This window comes from Symphodus melops, assembly GCF_947650265.1.
Source record: "Symphodus melops genome assembly, chromosome: 17".
Taxonomy (NCBI): domain Eukaryota; kingdom Metazoa; phylum Chordata; class Actinopteri; order Labriformes; family Labridae; genus Symphodus; species Symphodus melops.
In genome coordinates, this window is record NC_136707.1 from 16653940 (window position 1) to 16667234 (window position 13295).

The 13295-nt window shown below is 40.7% G+C and overlaps 1 long non-coding RNA gene across 1 annotated transcript in view; it reads left to right on the top strand.

Moving 5' to 3' along the window:
- The first annotated feature begins 370 nt into the window (after nucleotides 1–370).
- Nucleotides 371–13295, top strand: part of LOC306837938 — a 39186-nt gene continuing 26261 nt past the window's right edge. Inside the window, exons 1-3 of the long non-coding RNA XR_013781009.1 lie at nucleotides 371–525; nucleotides 4939–5012; nucleotides 9819–9905. This is a non-coding gene — a long non-coding RNA (uncharacterized lncRNA). The remainder of the gene's footprint in view (nucleotides 526–4938; nucleotides 5013–9818; nucleotides 9906–13295) is intronic.

Consider the following 13295-nt stretch of genomic DNA (forward strand, 5'->3'; position numbering starts at 1 on the left):
ATGACTTATTCACCTCGTTAGTAGTAGTGCCTTCTTTTTTCAGGGCACTGGGTTCAGCTGGTCACCAATATTGCATTAGCACATAAGTTCAATGGGGCCTGCATTGGAGTTGCTATTTCACATTTATTTAAATAGATAACATCTCTACCCTGAGCAGAGATATTGACTGTTAAATTGATGACAAACTTAATTGTCTGGTACTTTGATGTAGGCCTAACTATGTTACAACTATGTGTTTATTACACTTAAAATATTGCTCAGCTGGTTGGGGTAGGCAATATTTGTACAGTTGTGATATGTTGTTGTCTGGAAAGAGTAAGTTTAATCTTGGACTGTGTTTTTTTGATTGATTTGACGTGACATGATACATCCGGGTATGGCACCAACATGTAATACACTCTTTCTACCAGTGGGTGTCGCTTTTGCCTTTTGTATTACCATGTCAGTTTGTCAGATATTAAACCGGTTCCAAGCTCTTGATTTTTTTTTATCCTGTAATATAATCCTGCATAAAGCATTGAAGCGGTGAGTACACGTTTGATGAAGTAGCCGAATGTCAGTACAACATTCATGTTCATTTTTCTTCCATTTTTTATGGTTAGCTGGCTGTAGTGCTGCTGATGCTAGCTAGAAATGTCAATAGTTTTAAATATCAGACACACTTACAACGCTTTTGTCTACAACCAAAAGTTAAAAAAAGAAAGTCTTGTTGAAGGTTAGTTTGGTATACCGGGGACTTGGCTGACGTTCAGACTAATGGCTAAAGCTAAATTAGCAGAGGGAGGTGTTGCTGTCATGGCTGACACGTGTTTATGAAAAGTTCAAAGATTACATTTAGTTTCAAGATTACCTTTATGTTTAATTATTATTTCAAACCAACAAAACACAACCAATTAAGAAAATTAGGTGTCCTTGATTTTGTGAGGATGCATTTTCTCCATTGTAGTGATATTATGTTAACTATTTTTCAAATTTGCATGCTGGAAAATTGCTAATCTGAATATTTCTTACCAGCTTCTACATTAAGTGCGTGAAGAGCAAAAAATGGTGTTTGAGCTCAAACTGGCCCCACACAACCTGTCAAACATGACACCACCCACCTGACCCCCTTTACTCATTATTCCCCCGAAACCATGACACAAGAGCGCTCTTTTTGCATGACTAAGTGGTGATCAGACATGGGTATGGAGCACATATTGTCCTTACTCGAGTAGATGTTCTTAAGAAGGAACCAATAAAAAGAAATCTCTGCTATTTTCATTTTGAATTAGTTGTACTTTTAGTAGTGTTTTCATGTACAAACTCTTAAATCCTTTAACTTCTAAAGCAATAAAATAAAATGTACATATTAATGCTGCTGTAAAATGTAATATAATAATAAAATATAATATGAAACACTAAGGGAACATTATACTTCACTATTAATACTTTTAATGGTTTGTAATTTATATTTACTAATTTATGTGCTCTAAAAAAAAAGGAACTATATCCATCATCTGTAGCAGTTGTAAGCCTGTAAAAACTTTGACCAATGTCTGCCAAGAGGTACCAATCTGATGAACCAATCAAGCCTCCCTGTCTCCCTGCTCGGTCTCTACCCTGTGCATGCACAAGCCCACACTCAAAGCACATGCACCTGAACATCTCTCTCATCTCTCCTCTCTTCCATCATAGAATTACTTAAAGAGTTCAGAGTGAATGAGCGGTTGAGTGAGGGGGAAGAGCGAGCAGTGAATTATGCAGACCAGAGAGAGAGGGCAAATTTAATTTTGGGCTACATCCAAATGACAGGCTAACACCAGCGCCCTCCAGAGCTTTACTCTCTGTTTTGTCTGCATTGAGCCGGCCCTTGTTCTCAGCATACACAATGTATTAGGCACAATGTCAGCTGTTTGGGTTAGAAGGTGCCATGGAGGACAGTGCAGAATAAAATGACTTTTTTTTTTGAAGATATCACTTAGTTCTTACTTGTGTTTAAACAATGTCTCCTTGCACCATATATCATGTTTATTGAGTTATAAGGGCCTCATACAGCTGTCTGACTCAGCAGAATGTAAATACCCACACAGCTCTGATTTAGCAGTTTTTTAATATTTCAGAAGGTGCAAAAACCAGCAACAATCGGCTTCTCGTGAATTGTCCACAACTGAATGATTTAATCCTGGGCAACTGAATCAGAGTGGAGCTCTGTTTCTCTTTTGTACCAATTAAAGGTGTTGTAGTTTCTAAATTCAATTATAAACTTTGTAAACTTCTCCACACAGAGGCTGTGCTGACTTTAATCTACGGGATACTCTTTATTGATTTGTACCCCCACATAACCCCACTTTGAAGTAGCCAAGTATCCCTCTCAGTAATTTTGTCCGGGTCATCTTAACCTGATGATTGGAACCTGATTTAGGTTCAAATGTTTAATCAAGCCTTACTTAACCCTGGTCTGCTTAAGGACTTGATCCGTGCTAAACCAATCAGAGCATCTGCTGTGACAAAGGGTGCACTTACTTTTGCAGTGAACAAAATGGTGTGAACATAAAAATATAAAAAGAAGAATAAGAAAATATTTTGTTCACACCATTAAAAAATACTTAAAAGTTCACTATTATATGTTAAACTTCATTTGTAGCACATCGCAATTAGTCACAGAGGACCAGAAAACATGTCTGTGAAGTTTCTCACCAAAAATCCACCTGGCTCCTGTATTTGATCATGACTATAAAATCTTCTATTTCATCCCTGCTAACAGGCTGTTTCTGTGTCTGTTGCTTTAAATGCAAATGAGCTGTGTTTGACCCCGCCCACTCTCTGAAAGATGAAGTGGCTTGAGCTTGATTGCACTATCCCCGACAGTTTATGGTGAGACTGGAATGATGGGGAAGGGTTACTCACCTTTGTGATGTCACAAAGGGAAACTCTCCAAATGGCCTGTTTGAGAACCCAATTTTAAATGACACCTAACACAGTACAACAATATGAACGTTTACCTCAAACATAAAAAAAATATATAAATAAAATATTTTATGTGTTCTCACAAGTGTTAAAACCAATATCAAGAATGTGTTTCCTTAAACAACTCTTACAGACGCTTTGTTTAAAGACCTTATCGAGAGCATTTGGCAATTTAGACTGAAGCTGGAAACAATATGTGATGGATTCTCTTTTATTGAATGTGTCATTTCACATTGAATAAAAATGATAAACACTGACAAAAGCTGACTGAGCTGTTGTCTGCACAGATTTGGCAGACATTGTAAAAAGGCTTTCCTTCATGACTCGGATGGAAGCCACAATGTTTTATTTCTTATGGAAATAATTCTACACGTACGCACGCACACACGCAATTCAGCACTCCAGTTTGTCACAATGTTGTACACTGCATATTCCTACAGTTCACACTTTTCACAGCTGAATTTTAAAAATATCTCCTGTAGGTAACTCACGATACGATACACAATACGATCAGGAGGTGATTGGTGCTTCTCACTGTGGCGTCGATTAAATGTTGCGTCATGTTGGTTGTGGTTTATGAAGTTCTCTGCCTTGTTGCAAGATTTGCACTCAGTTTTTGTCTTCTCCTCTTCTCAACTCTTTCATTGTCTGTCTCAGGAAGCCAAAATGCTTCCTCCACGCACCATGATAACGTCTGCTCACTACAACAAACCTCCTCTGCTCCACAGCTGCTTACGCTTCACCATATTACTGCGATTAATTTCTTTAGAGTACCGCGCCGAACCTTGACACCTTTGAATCGATTTTTATCTGCCTCACGATTAATCTTTACATCCCTAATCTCCAGTGATCAGGGTGCTAAATAGATTTTTACATTTTCTAAAGTGTACTCAAAAGTATTATGATGTTTGAGAATCAGCCATCGTCAGCTCTCAGATACTCTTGCCTTCCAGTTAATATTGTCTTTAAGAGCTTCATGAATTCAAATTGCGTTCCACACCAAAATGTAAGCTGCATCATTTTCTTAAAGCTGCCATTGTTTCTAGGGGATCATATCAAGACCAACAGCTGAAGACAACATTTCAGCACCTCAACTGTTAAGAAGAGAAACAGTAGCACTCCACCTTAAGGTGCCTCGCATCCAACACAAGATCCAACTGATCTGAGTACATGCAGTTAATTCTCAGTAGGAGGCACTGTTGCATAATTTCTTAAGGAAGAGGACGTAATCTGTCTCCCCTCTCCAATCTCCATAATTATGTTTTCAATATAGGCCATGCATTTGCATACCTGATTAAATTGCACTGGCTTCAAAACCATAGTGTTTATAATGACTAATTAAATATCCACAAATTACCATGTGCCCTACTTTCATATTCACCTTATTTACGACAGCGGAGAAGTGAAGAGAAAGACAATGGAGGGTGAATGGGTAAAATACAAAGATCAAAAAGAATAATTCATATTTCCAATGGAATCTCTGAGAAATTATGAGGCTGCGTTCATGTTGGGGAAGTCTCCAGCAGTGCAGTGCTGTGAACGAGCCTGACTGGTCGAATGACTGTTGAATCCCATCATCATTTGTATGCAAAGCCTTTAGTCTCCAGATGCGTTAAAGGTCAGTCTTCTCACTAAGGCAGCTGGACCCCGCCAGCATCCTGCTCCTGTGAGAGCTGGGGAGACAACGCTGCATCCTGGCACCTCTGCTCAGCCGGCCGGGGGAGAACGCAAAGGGAATTCCACACTCTATATTGTATAGCATTCATCACAGAATGAAAAGGGCTGCTGTATATAACACCTGCTGTGGCTTTAATGCTTTGATCGTGTTGCACCCTAAATCCTGCCGCAACATCACGGAGTCGGTGTCAGTCATAAAGCAGCATGTTTGCTCCCTCCCAGAGGAAGAAAACAGCAGTTTGTTGAAGGTTCAAAATCGAAACAAACTTTTTACAGTTTAATTGTTAACATCTATTATCTCTCACTTAATGACAGGGATTAGACCGGAGCTGTTCCAGTGCGTTGTACATCCTGCGGGGAGATCCGAGAAGACGCTCCGGCAAGAAAATGTAAGTACCACAGTCGGACAAGGTGACATCTCTTCTACTCCTTTTTTCCACTCCTCATTGGATCAAAGATGTCTTCATGTGACCGCAGAATCACCGGATGTCTCTTTTTCTCGTCTGCTAAGGCAAAAAAAAAAACCCATTCACTTTCTTATAGTGTGCCACTGCACTCTTATGTTAAGAGTCTAAATTAATGCTCATTTCAAGGCGTGATGGGTGATGATGTTTATTCTTTGCATTGGATCGAAACTCTCGGTGCATCACGTAGCGCTGCAGAGGTAAAGTTTGAATTGACAATTCAAATAAAGCGGTCCAGATTCCTAAATATGGCACGCAGCCATATTGGTGGTCGTTTGTAACTTCTCGTACGTGAACAATATTTACAACCCCAAAACATGAATATTGATGTTTTGAGCTCAGAGGGTGAGGATGAGCACTCGCACTAGATAATCTGTGTCATTCCTAAACTCAATTCCCCTCTGATGTCCACTTCGTTTGGACTTGTGGGAGTGCTCCAAATCGGTACTCTTCCTTTGCCAGGATGGAAGGCGTGTGAGGTACAGTTGCTCATGCACGAGCACAAAAAGTGGACAGCCAGAGTATTGATTTGAAATGACTCCGAATAAGCCAACAAAATCAGTATCGCTGAAGTCTTGCTCTCTCTGTTGTTCTTCAGTTTCCTGGAGCCGTGTGAGTGCATTCCAGAGGGAGGAGGGATGTGTCCCCTTTCGTCTCTAGAAATGTCTGTTTGGTTTTACTGCCTCTTTTTTTTGTTTTTTTTTGTTTTTGTAGTGGAACCAACGATTATAGGAATCTGTGTGTTCACTTTCCACTTCAGTGACCTCAGTTTAAAGCTCTTCAACTTGTCACCACGGCTGATCTACTTCTGAGCAACAACCTGTTGATGGTAAACAGTCCTGCAGGCCAGCGTGTGCTGTGATACAGACGCAAATAGAGCCATCTTCTGGCAGACAGTCAGAATCTGTATCTCTGAGCGATGCGTCTTGTCCCATTTGTTTTGGTAGGTGATACAATAGAAGCAATTATTCGACTGCCTAAAGCACCGCAGGTGATTAAAGATTGAAGATCTTCCATCCTCCAAGAGTTGCTGCAGGGAAAAAAAAAAAAGGAGGGGGGGGGGGGGGGGGATTGAGGTAAAGCTTTTCAGCTGTTCCAGGTGGTCCTTTAGCGCATGATCCAAACGATACCATTGCACGAGATCAGGAGGATTAATCTGTGATCAATTAATATTTCAGGTTCAGAGTTTGTGCAGTGCCTACTCGACCGGCTTGCGAAACGTGCGGGGAAATTCATGAATAAACAATCAACTTCTGCGACCGCTTTCATGTAAGTTTATTGTAGGTTTATAAATAAAAGCCCCTCAGATGAATCCCTCCCCCGTGTTCGTTGCTGCGGCACAGCTCGGGGCTCATTTTCTCTGTGTGTTTACTACCTCTGTTTCTCACACCTATCCATTCTGCATACGCTCCTTCCTGTGACACGAGCCTGCAGTAAGCTCCGTCTAGGAAAGTGTTTTAATATCGCTGTCAAAGCTGCATTCAGATCCAGGACAGGAGTGGCATTGCCACGGAGCCAGCAGTCAGTCAAACCACCGAGACATAAATCATTGACAAGAGAGAACGTTCAGAATGATCAATGTGACATGGAGTCATCTAAATCTGAAAGAGACACAGAGCTACAAATTATTCTGAGTTTGTTAGTCCAAACAGTGGAGAGTATTTGATTTACATCAGTGTTCTGCAGGCCGGTACGGCAACGATCCTTCTCTTTGTTGTCTTCAGTCGCTCTAAAGAACAGCCTAAGCTCCACTATAGGTGAGTAATCAACAAACTTTTAACACTTTATAGATCCCTTCCACATAAAAACATGTTGAATCGGTACTCAGGGGTTTGAAGTTTCAGTCAGGGAATTTGTCTGCTTGCTGTTTGTAGTCTGAGCAGTGTTGACCAATCAGGTGTCTGTAGGAAAAATAGAGCGCAAAATAAGGCTGAACACAATCCACATCATGAACACTCGTCTGCGGCGTCTGAATGTGTGGGATTGGTTCCTCTGACGGTCACTTCACAGAGCGGCCTCTGACATCAGTGTCTCAGTGTGAAGGTGTGACCTGCAGTGTTAAAGCGCTTTGAGTCGTCAGTAGACTTACCATTCATCATTTTATGAGGGGAATAATCGAAATCAGACCAACCCATAAAACAATACCACCTATTATTCTCAAAATCATGAAAATCAAAATGAATCACTTTTTTTCAGAGCATAAAAGATGATTTACTGTTGCAGCATTTGTCATCAGCTGGGCTGTTGTTCACTTCCACATTCAAAGACCTGAAACCAGCTTAACCAGGCCTGGCATACTGTGAGAGTCGCACCGGCAGGAAGTCATACTACAAACTACTGTTGAAGGCTGAAGACTGTTTAAAAAAAAGCCTTTATCTTTGCTGTCAGATTTTTCACTGTGCTGAACGGATATTATTCTCCACCAGAGACTGAACGTAGCGCTGAAGCTTTGTACTTGTACTTACACTTTTTCAATTAGGCAGTGTTTTCAGTTTAACGCCACAGGGACGGCAAATAAAATATTCCTGCCAAACACGCTTCAAATACATCCAAGCAGTGACAACATTTCAGGATAAAAAGAAGAGTAATTCCAGTCAGATCTATGATGCACTCATGAAAAGGGATATTATAAGCCTTTAGTTTGCTTGTTCACACTCAGTAATAGTTTTCCCATTGTATTATGACACTTGTTGTTCCTGCAGAAGACTTTTGTTTTTTAGATTTGTTTACCCTTTTCATACTTTTCATAGAGCATTGGTTAAATGCTATGCTAGCAGCACCCCTTCTTGAACCCTGGGCTAACTAATCATGCTGATAAACGGTTCCTCATGCCTACATAGTATGAGCTCTTGTTTTAGTGTGATGCCAGTAACTAAAAAGATCATCTCTCAGTATGTTGTACTCGCTCTGTCGTACAGGCCTGTGGGACGCAAACAAATTGCATCAAAAGAAAGAGTAACAAAAATAAAGAATGTTTGTACTTTGTGCCTTAAATGAGAAATAAACATACAATCATTTTTTTTTTTTAAGATTTATTTTTGGCCTTTATTGATAGTGGGAGGAAAGTGGATAGAGTCGGAAACAGGGAGAGAGCAGGGAGAGACATGCGGGAAATGGGCCACAAGCCTGACGTGAACCCGGGCCGCCCGCGCGAGGAGCAAGGCCTCGCCACATGGGGCGCGCGCGCTGCGCCACCGGCGCCCCCATAAAATCATTTTTTATTAAGTTCAAATCACATGATGGAATTGCAGTCAGTTAATTAGTTATGAATATGCAAGAGCTGCCTAAAACCATCTGTATCTTCATTTGAGAGAATATATCACTCCCATGATTCTCCGCCTGCCCCGGTGTCATCTTTTGTTACTGTTTAGGTTGAGAGCCCCCCTGGTGGTGGAAGTGACATACTGTGCGTTTAAACATGCTGCTTAAATAAATTAAAGAAAAAAAGATTCCTTTCCTGCATAATAAAATATTCGGGGGGGGGGGGGGGGGGGGGTGAACTAGTGGTGTGGAAGAAATGTATCACCTTATTTTAACACAACCTATGCTATTTGAAAATATTATATATATACATGTATATCCTAATAATTTGATCCATGGCTCAGAACTAACGTGGGGAAACATGTTTTACTTTCTGTGTGGTTGGAAATATTCTGTCTTGTTTTTTGTTCCAGTGAAGAGTTTATCAGTTTATTTGCTGTTGATCGGTGCATGTTGTTTACCCTTCTCCTTTGTAAAACTGTCAGTGGTTGGATTTGTTAAATCCACACGTTTCATCTCCATTGAAGGAATCCTAGCTCTACCTGTTTCTCTCTCTCTGCACCAGGGATTCAGATTTGTGGCATTGACGATTTCCTTGTTTTTTAAACCCGTTAATGACCCATATTTTCTTCTGTGATACTTCTAAAATACTAAGAAAAGTCAGAGCTTTATTTAACCAAACAATAACACGCTAAAACCAAAACATGAGGGACCGAAATATTGAAAGATGGATGATGATGATGCAGCAGCGAAGGAGAGAGACAGAATTTTTTCTTTTTTTTGGCAAACTTTCAACGGCTTCCCTCTCGCGTTTCTGCTTGTGCAGAGATCAGCCATGCACACAAACCCTTGAATCACCCTTAGGGTTGCCAGGTCGCCAGAACAGAGGGGTTTAAATATTTATGTAGTTGTGGATTGTGAAGGATCGAGTGTCATAGACCATCTGGAAACTTTGCTATCTTGATCTTCGGAATAGGGCTGAAACCGTCCCTCGTATCGATCGAGTGCCTCGATTTTCAAAAAGGCAAATTCTTTGTTTAAATCTCGTCTACGATGCAGCGCTCTGTCGAAAGTAATCAAATACTTTAAAACTGGTCTTTTGTTAGGCTTATTGATGTGTGGTTGTTTCATTTCTTCAGTTCTTCTTTGACACAATCACACTGACTAACGCATCCTCTTTCTGGGTTGTCTTCGATTTTGAAGTTTTGCTGTGAAACCACTTTGGATAATGATTCTGTTTTCAAAAGTCCACTGTTTTTGGTGATCTGTGCTGATTTTTATTTTTTCTTATAACAGAAAGATGGATTTAGATCATCGGTGGGCGAGCTAACGGGAGAGACAGAGAGAGACAGAGAGAAAGAGCAGCTCATTGTGCGGTCTGTTGATGAGCGTGTCTAAACACAAGCAGTCTGTTTGTGCTCCTCACACAAGAACTTTCTGAATTATCATCCCCTTGTTCTGTGTTTATAGGCTTTATCAGACAAGACTCTCTGAGCAGAAGCAGCGTCAATGAGACTGATGAAGGGAAGATTGTATTCCTTGAGACGTTAGTCTGACGTGAGTCCATGTCCTGCACTTGTTGCCCCCTCTGGACAAAGTAACATGACGTGTTGGCTCAACAAGTAGGGGTGAATCTAGACTTTTTAGACTGGGGGGGCCCAGGGGTGGCATGAAGTATTTTACATGATTAATAATAATATATTTTAATTGTATAGCACTTTACATTTGTAAGTCTGAAAGTGCTTACAGTGTTTACAAATGTTATCAACAAAGAAATAACAGTAAAAATATTTCTTTTGTTGGTAATACAAACTGCTCCTGCGACTCTTGTTAGATTGGAGTGAGTAGAGTCAGCAGCAGGCCATCCCTGCAACATAACAAATAATGTATAGTATACAGTGTAATGGACTTTAGTTCTGATATTTATTTAGACTTGGTAATAAGATAAAAAGAGATGATCCTTTATAAGTCCTGCGGCAGGTGAATGTTCTGCATTGTTAAAGAAGTGAAGGCCAAATACAACAACAGCTCAGATAAGCACCAATATATATACAGTGTGTGTGTGTGTGTGTATATATATATATATATATATATATAAAATAAAGTTAAACATGACAAGTTTTATTTTCTCTGTTGTGTATTATTATTGCTTTTGAATGATAGATAGATAGATAGATAGATAGATAGATAGATAGATAGATAGATACTTTATTGATCCCGAGGGAAATTCAAGGCATCCAGTAGCAGGACACAAGATATTAGTTACAATACACATCCGCTGTCCCCCTCCCGCCTGTATACAATAATCTCCAAACAAGAATAAAGTGAGTGATTTAATTGAAAAAAAAATAAATGAAGGCTTATCACTCAATATGTCTTCACCGTTCACTCGGTTGCTCTCCAGAACAATCCATAGATTACTCTGCTGCATAACTAAATGAATGTCTGAAAATACTGCAGCCCGACTTCAGACAGACACGATACACTAAATGTATGGATCCGTGTTCATGGATTATTTTTCAAACGCTTGTAGGGCTGTGAAAATCCAAGGTGTTACCCATGAGAAGTAAAACCGAGGAGAGGCTGTTTGAAGATATGCATTACATAACATCAAAAGAAGCCAAACTTTTTGGGCTTCGGATCAGTTTTCAAGTGTTACTGACGTCATCCATACTACATCAGCAGACTTACAGAGCACACCAGCAACCTTCCATATATATTTATAACACTGGAATACATGTATGTCTTCAGTCTGCTCTACATGACAAGTCAGGGTTGAAACAGGCTGGAGCACTTTTTTACTTTGTATAATCCATCGATGTTGCTACCATACACCCGTTTCTAATAAGTTCCAGCTTGTGTCCTGTCTCTTATGACCGAGTCAACAGGAGGCTAACTCTTCTTGAGCTGTGCACTCCACGTGTTATTGAGTGAGAAGACCTCCTTTCACATACTTCAGTAATGGAGGAGACTCCGCTTAATAGCTCCTCTGTGAAATTGCATGGTACTTGATGAGTAAGGGGCTACAGAGGTCAGATTTAACATGCAAATTGGAGTGATAAACTGAGGGAGGCAATTTGGCTGCTAAGACATTTGAACAAAGGCTGAAACATTAGTACGTATTTATCAGTGTAATAAATGAGAAGGAAGGGAAGGGAAAGTGAAGGAGACAGAAATGCTAATAAGATGAATTCAGGTCATTTTAAAAAAAAAATTGCATTTTTTTTTCCCTATTTCATGTCAACGTGGGAATTGAAACAAAGAAGTTTGACTCTGGTTTTCTTCTAGTATTGATCGGTAATACACCACAAGAGATATGCAAATCACAAACTCAAGTTTTGACATCAGTAAAAGCAACAACAGTCTCCATAGTGGGGCGTTTGTAATAAAAAAAAAAAAAAAAAAAAAAAAAAAAAAAGGAAAGTCTACTGCGCTACCTTCCCGCTGTACATGTTTTTTTTTTTTTTTTTTTTTTACTGACTCAATAGAAGTCTGGAGCGGCAGGAATATCCCACCCATGGGAGGTTACATAAATCCTGTACATGCATCCATTGGGATATGTCGTGGTGATAAAACACAGGAAGTCCTTTTACTTTAGTTTCTGTCCTGATTTGACCTTCTCAGATATGATGACTCCAGGCCTCACAGTGCCACCCAAAATGTTCACCTAATGAACGGTTATTTGAGATAAAGGTTTCAAACTGTGACGGCTGTGGCCCTGTTTTAGGGGTTGCGTTTGTCCCGTTCCTGCTGAGGGAGGTAGGATTTACATTCAGCGGAGGGTGCTGTCTGGGGAGCTCAGTTGGGGCCACGAGAAGCTAATGAGCTGTTATTCACAGAATTTAAATGCAGGCTATAGCGGAATGTATTCATCCCTCCCTCTATTGCCCATAAAGTCTGTGCTGTGATTCAAGGCTCATGTCGGCTCAGAGAAATACTGACGTAGAGATCCAGTATTTTGAAGCCACTTCCACATGTGGTTGAGTCATCTTACTTCTATGGCTTATTTCAATCTGTCCTGTAGTAGGCCTACTCGTTATTTAGCTTTTCCTTAGCTTCACCGAGCGAGCTGTTAAAAAAACAGCATCCTCTTTTTAAACAGAGATTCCACATGAGTGCACATGAGTTCCACACGAGTAGGCGCGCGTCTCTGTTCCATCTTGCCAGATGTTTTTCACAGACACCTCTGTTTCTACCGCCACTGCCAGCTTCACGGTGAAACGCTCCACCGTCCCTTCTCCGAACCTTTTTAAGAGAGACGAAGAAAGATGAAACGGAGGAACAAGAAAAGTCTTCTTGAGTCGGCAAGGGTCTAAAGCATCTCTTGATTCCTGATTTCCCTGTTCTTGGCTTTAAGTCCATCGGATAGACTTGGGAAATGTTTGTACTGGCACGCTGTCTATAATGTAAGGGTGCTTTCACACCAAAGCCATTTGGTCCGCTTGAAACAAACTCTGGTACGCGTTGTTGGATAGGTTGTTTGGTTTGGGGTGGTGTGAACGCTCAAACAAACTCCAGTGCGGACCAAAGAACCGAACTCTGGTCCGCTTAAAAACCGGGGGTCCCGGTTCGCTTCCAAGTGCACCAGAGTTCAGTTTGCTGTAGGTGAGAACCAATCCGGACCAAACCAGGGAAGCGAACCAAAACACAGTGCATTGTGGGTTGAGTTGGACCGATCTGTTTATGATGACAATTAGATTTTGCTGAGTATGGAAATCGTCAGCATGCCGATCCTCCTCTATCTTGTTTACTTTGAGGTCGTAGTGCAGGCTGGATCACAGCAGCTACTGACCGGAGCTGCAGGCTGCATTCAGGTGTTCCTCGGAGTTGTGTGTTTACGTATTTTCAGTTTTAAAAGTCGGAATGTTTGAACAACAACCACAGACAGCGTGGATGCTACGAAGACAATGTGGGCAATGTCTCTGTTACAAGTAGTCTAACATGTGA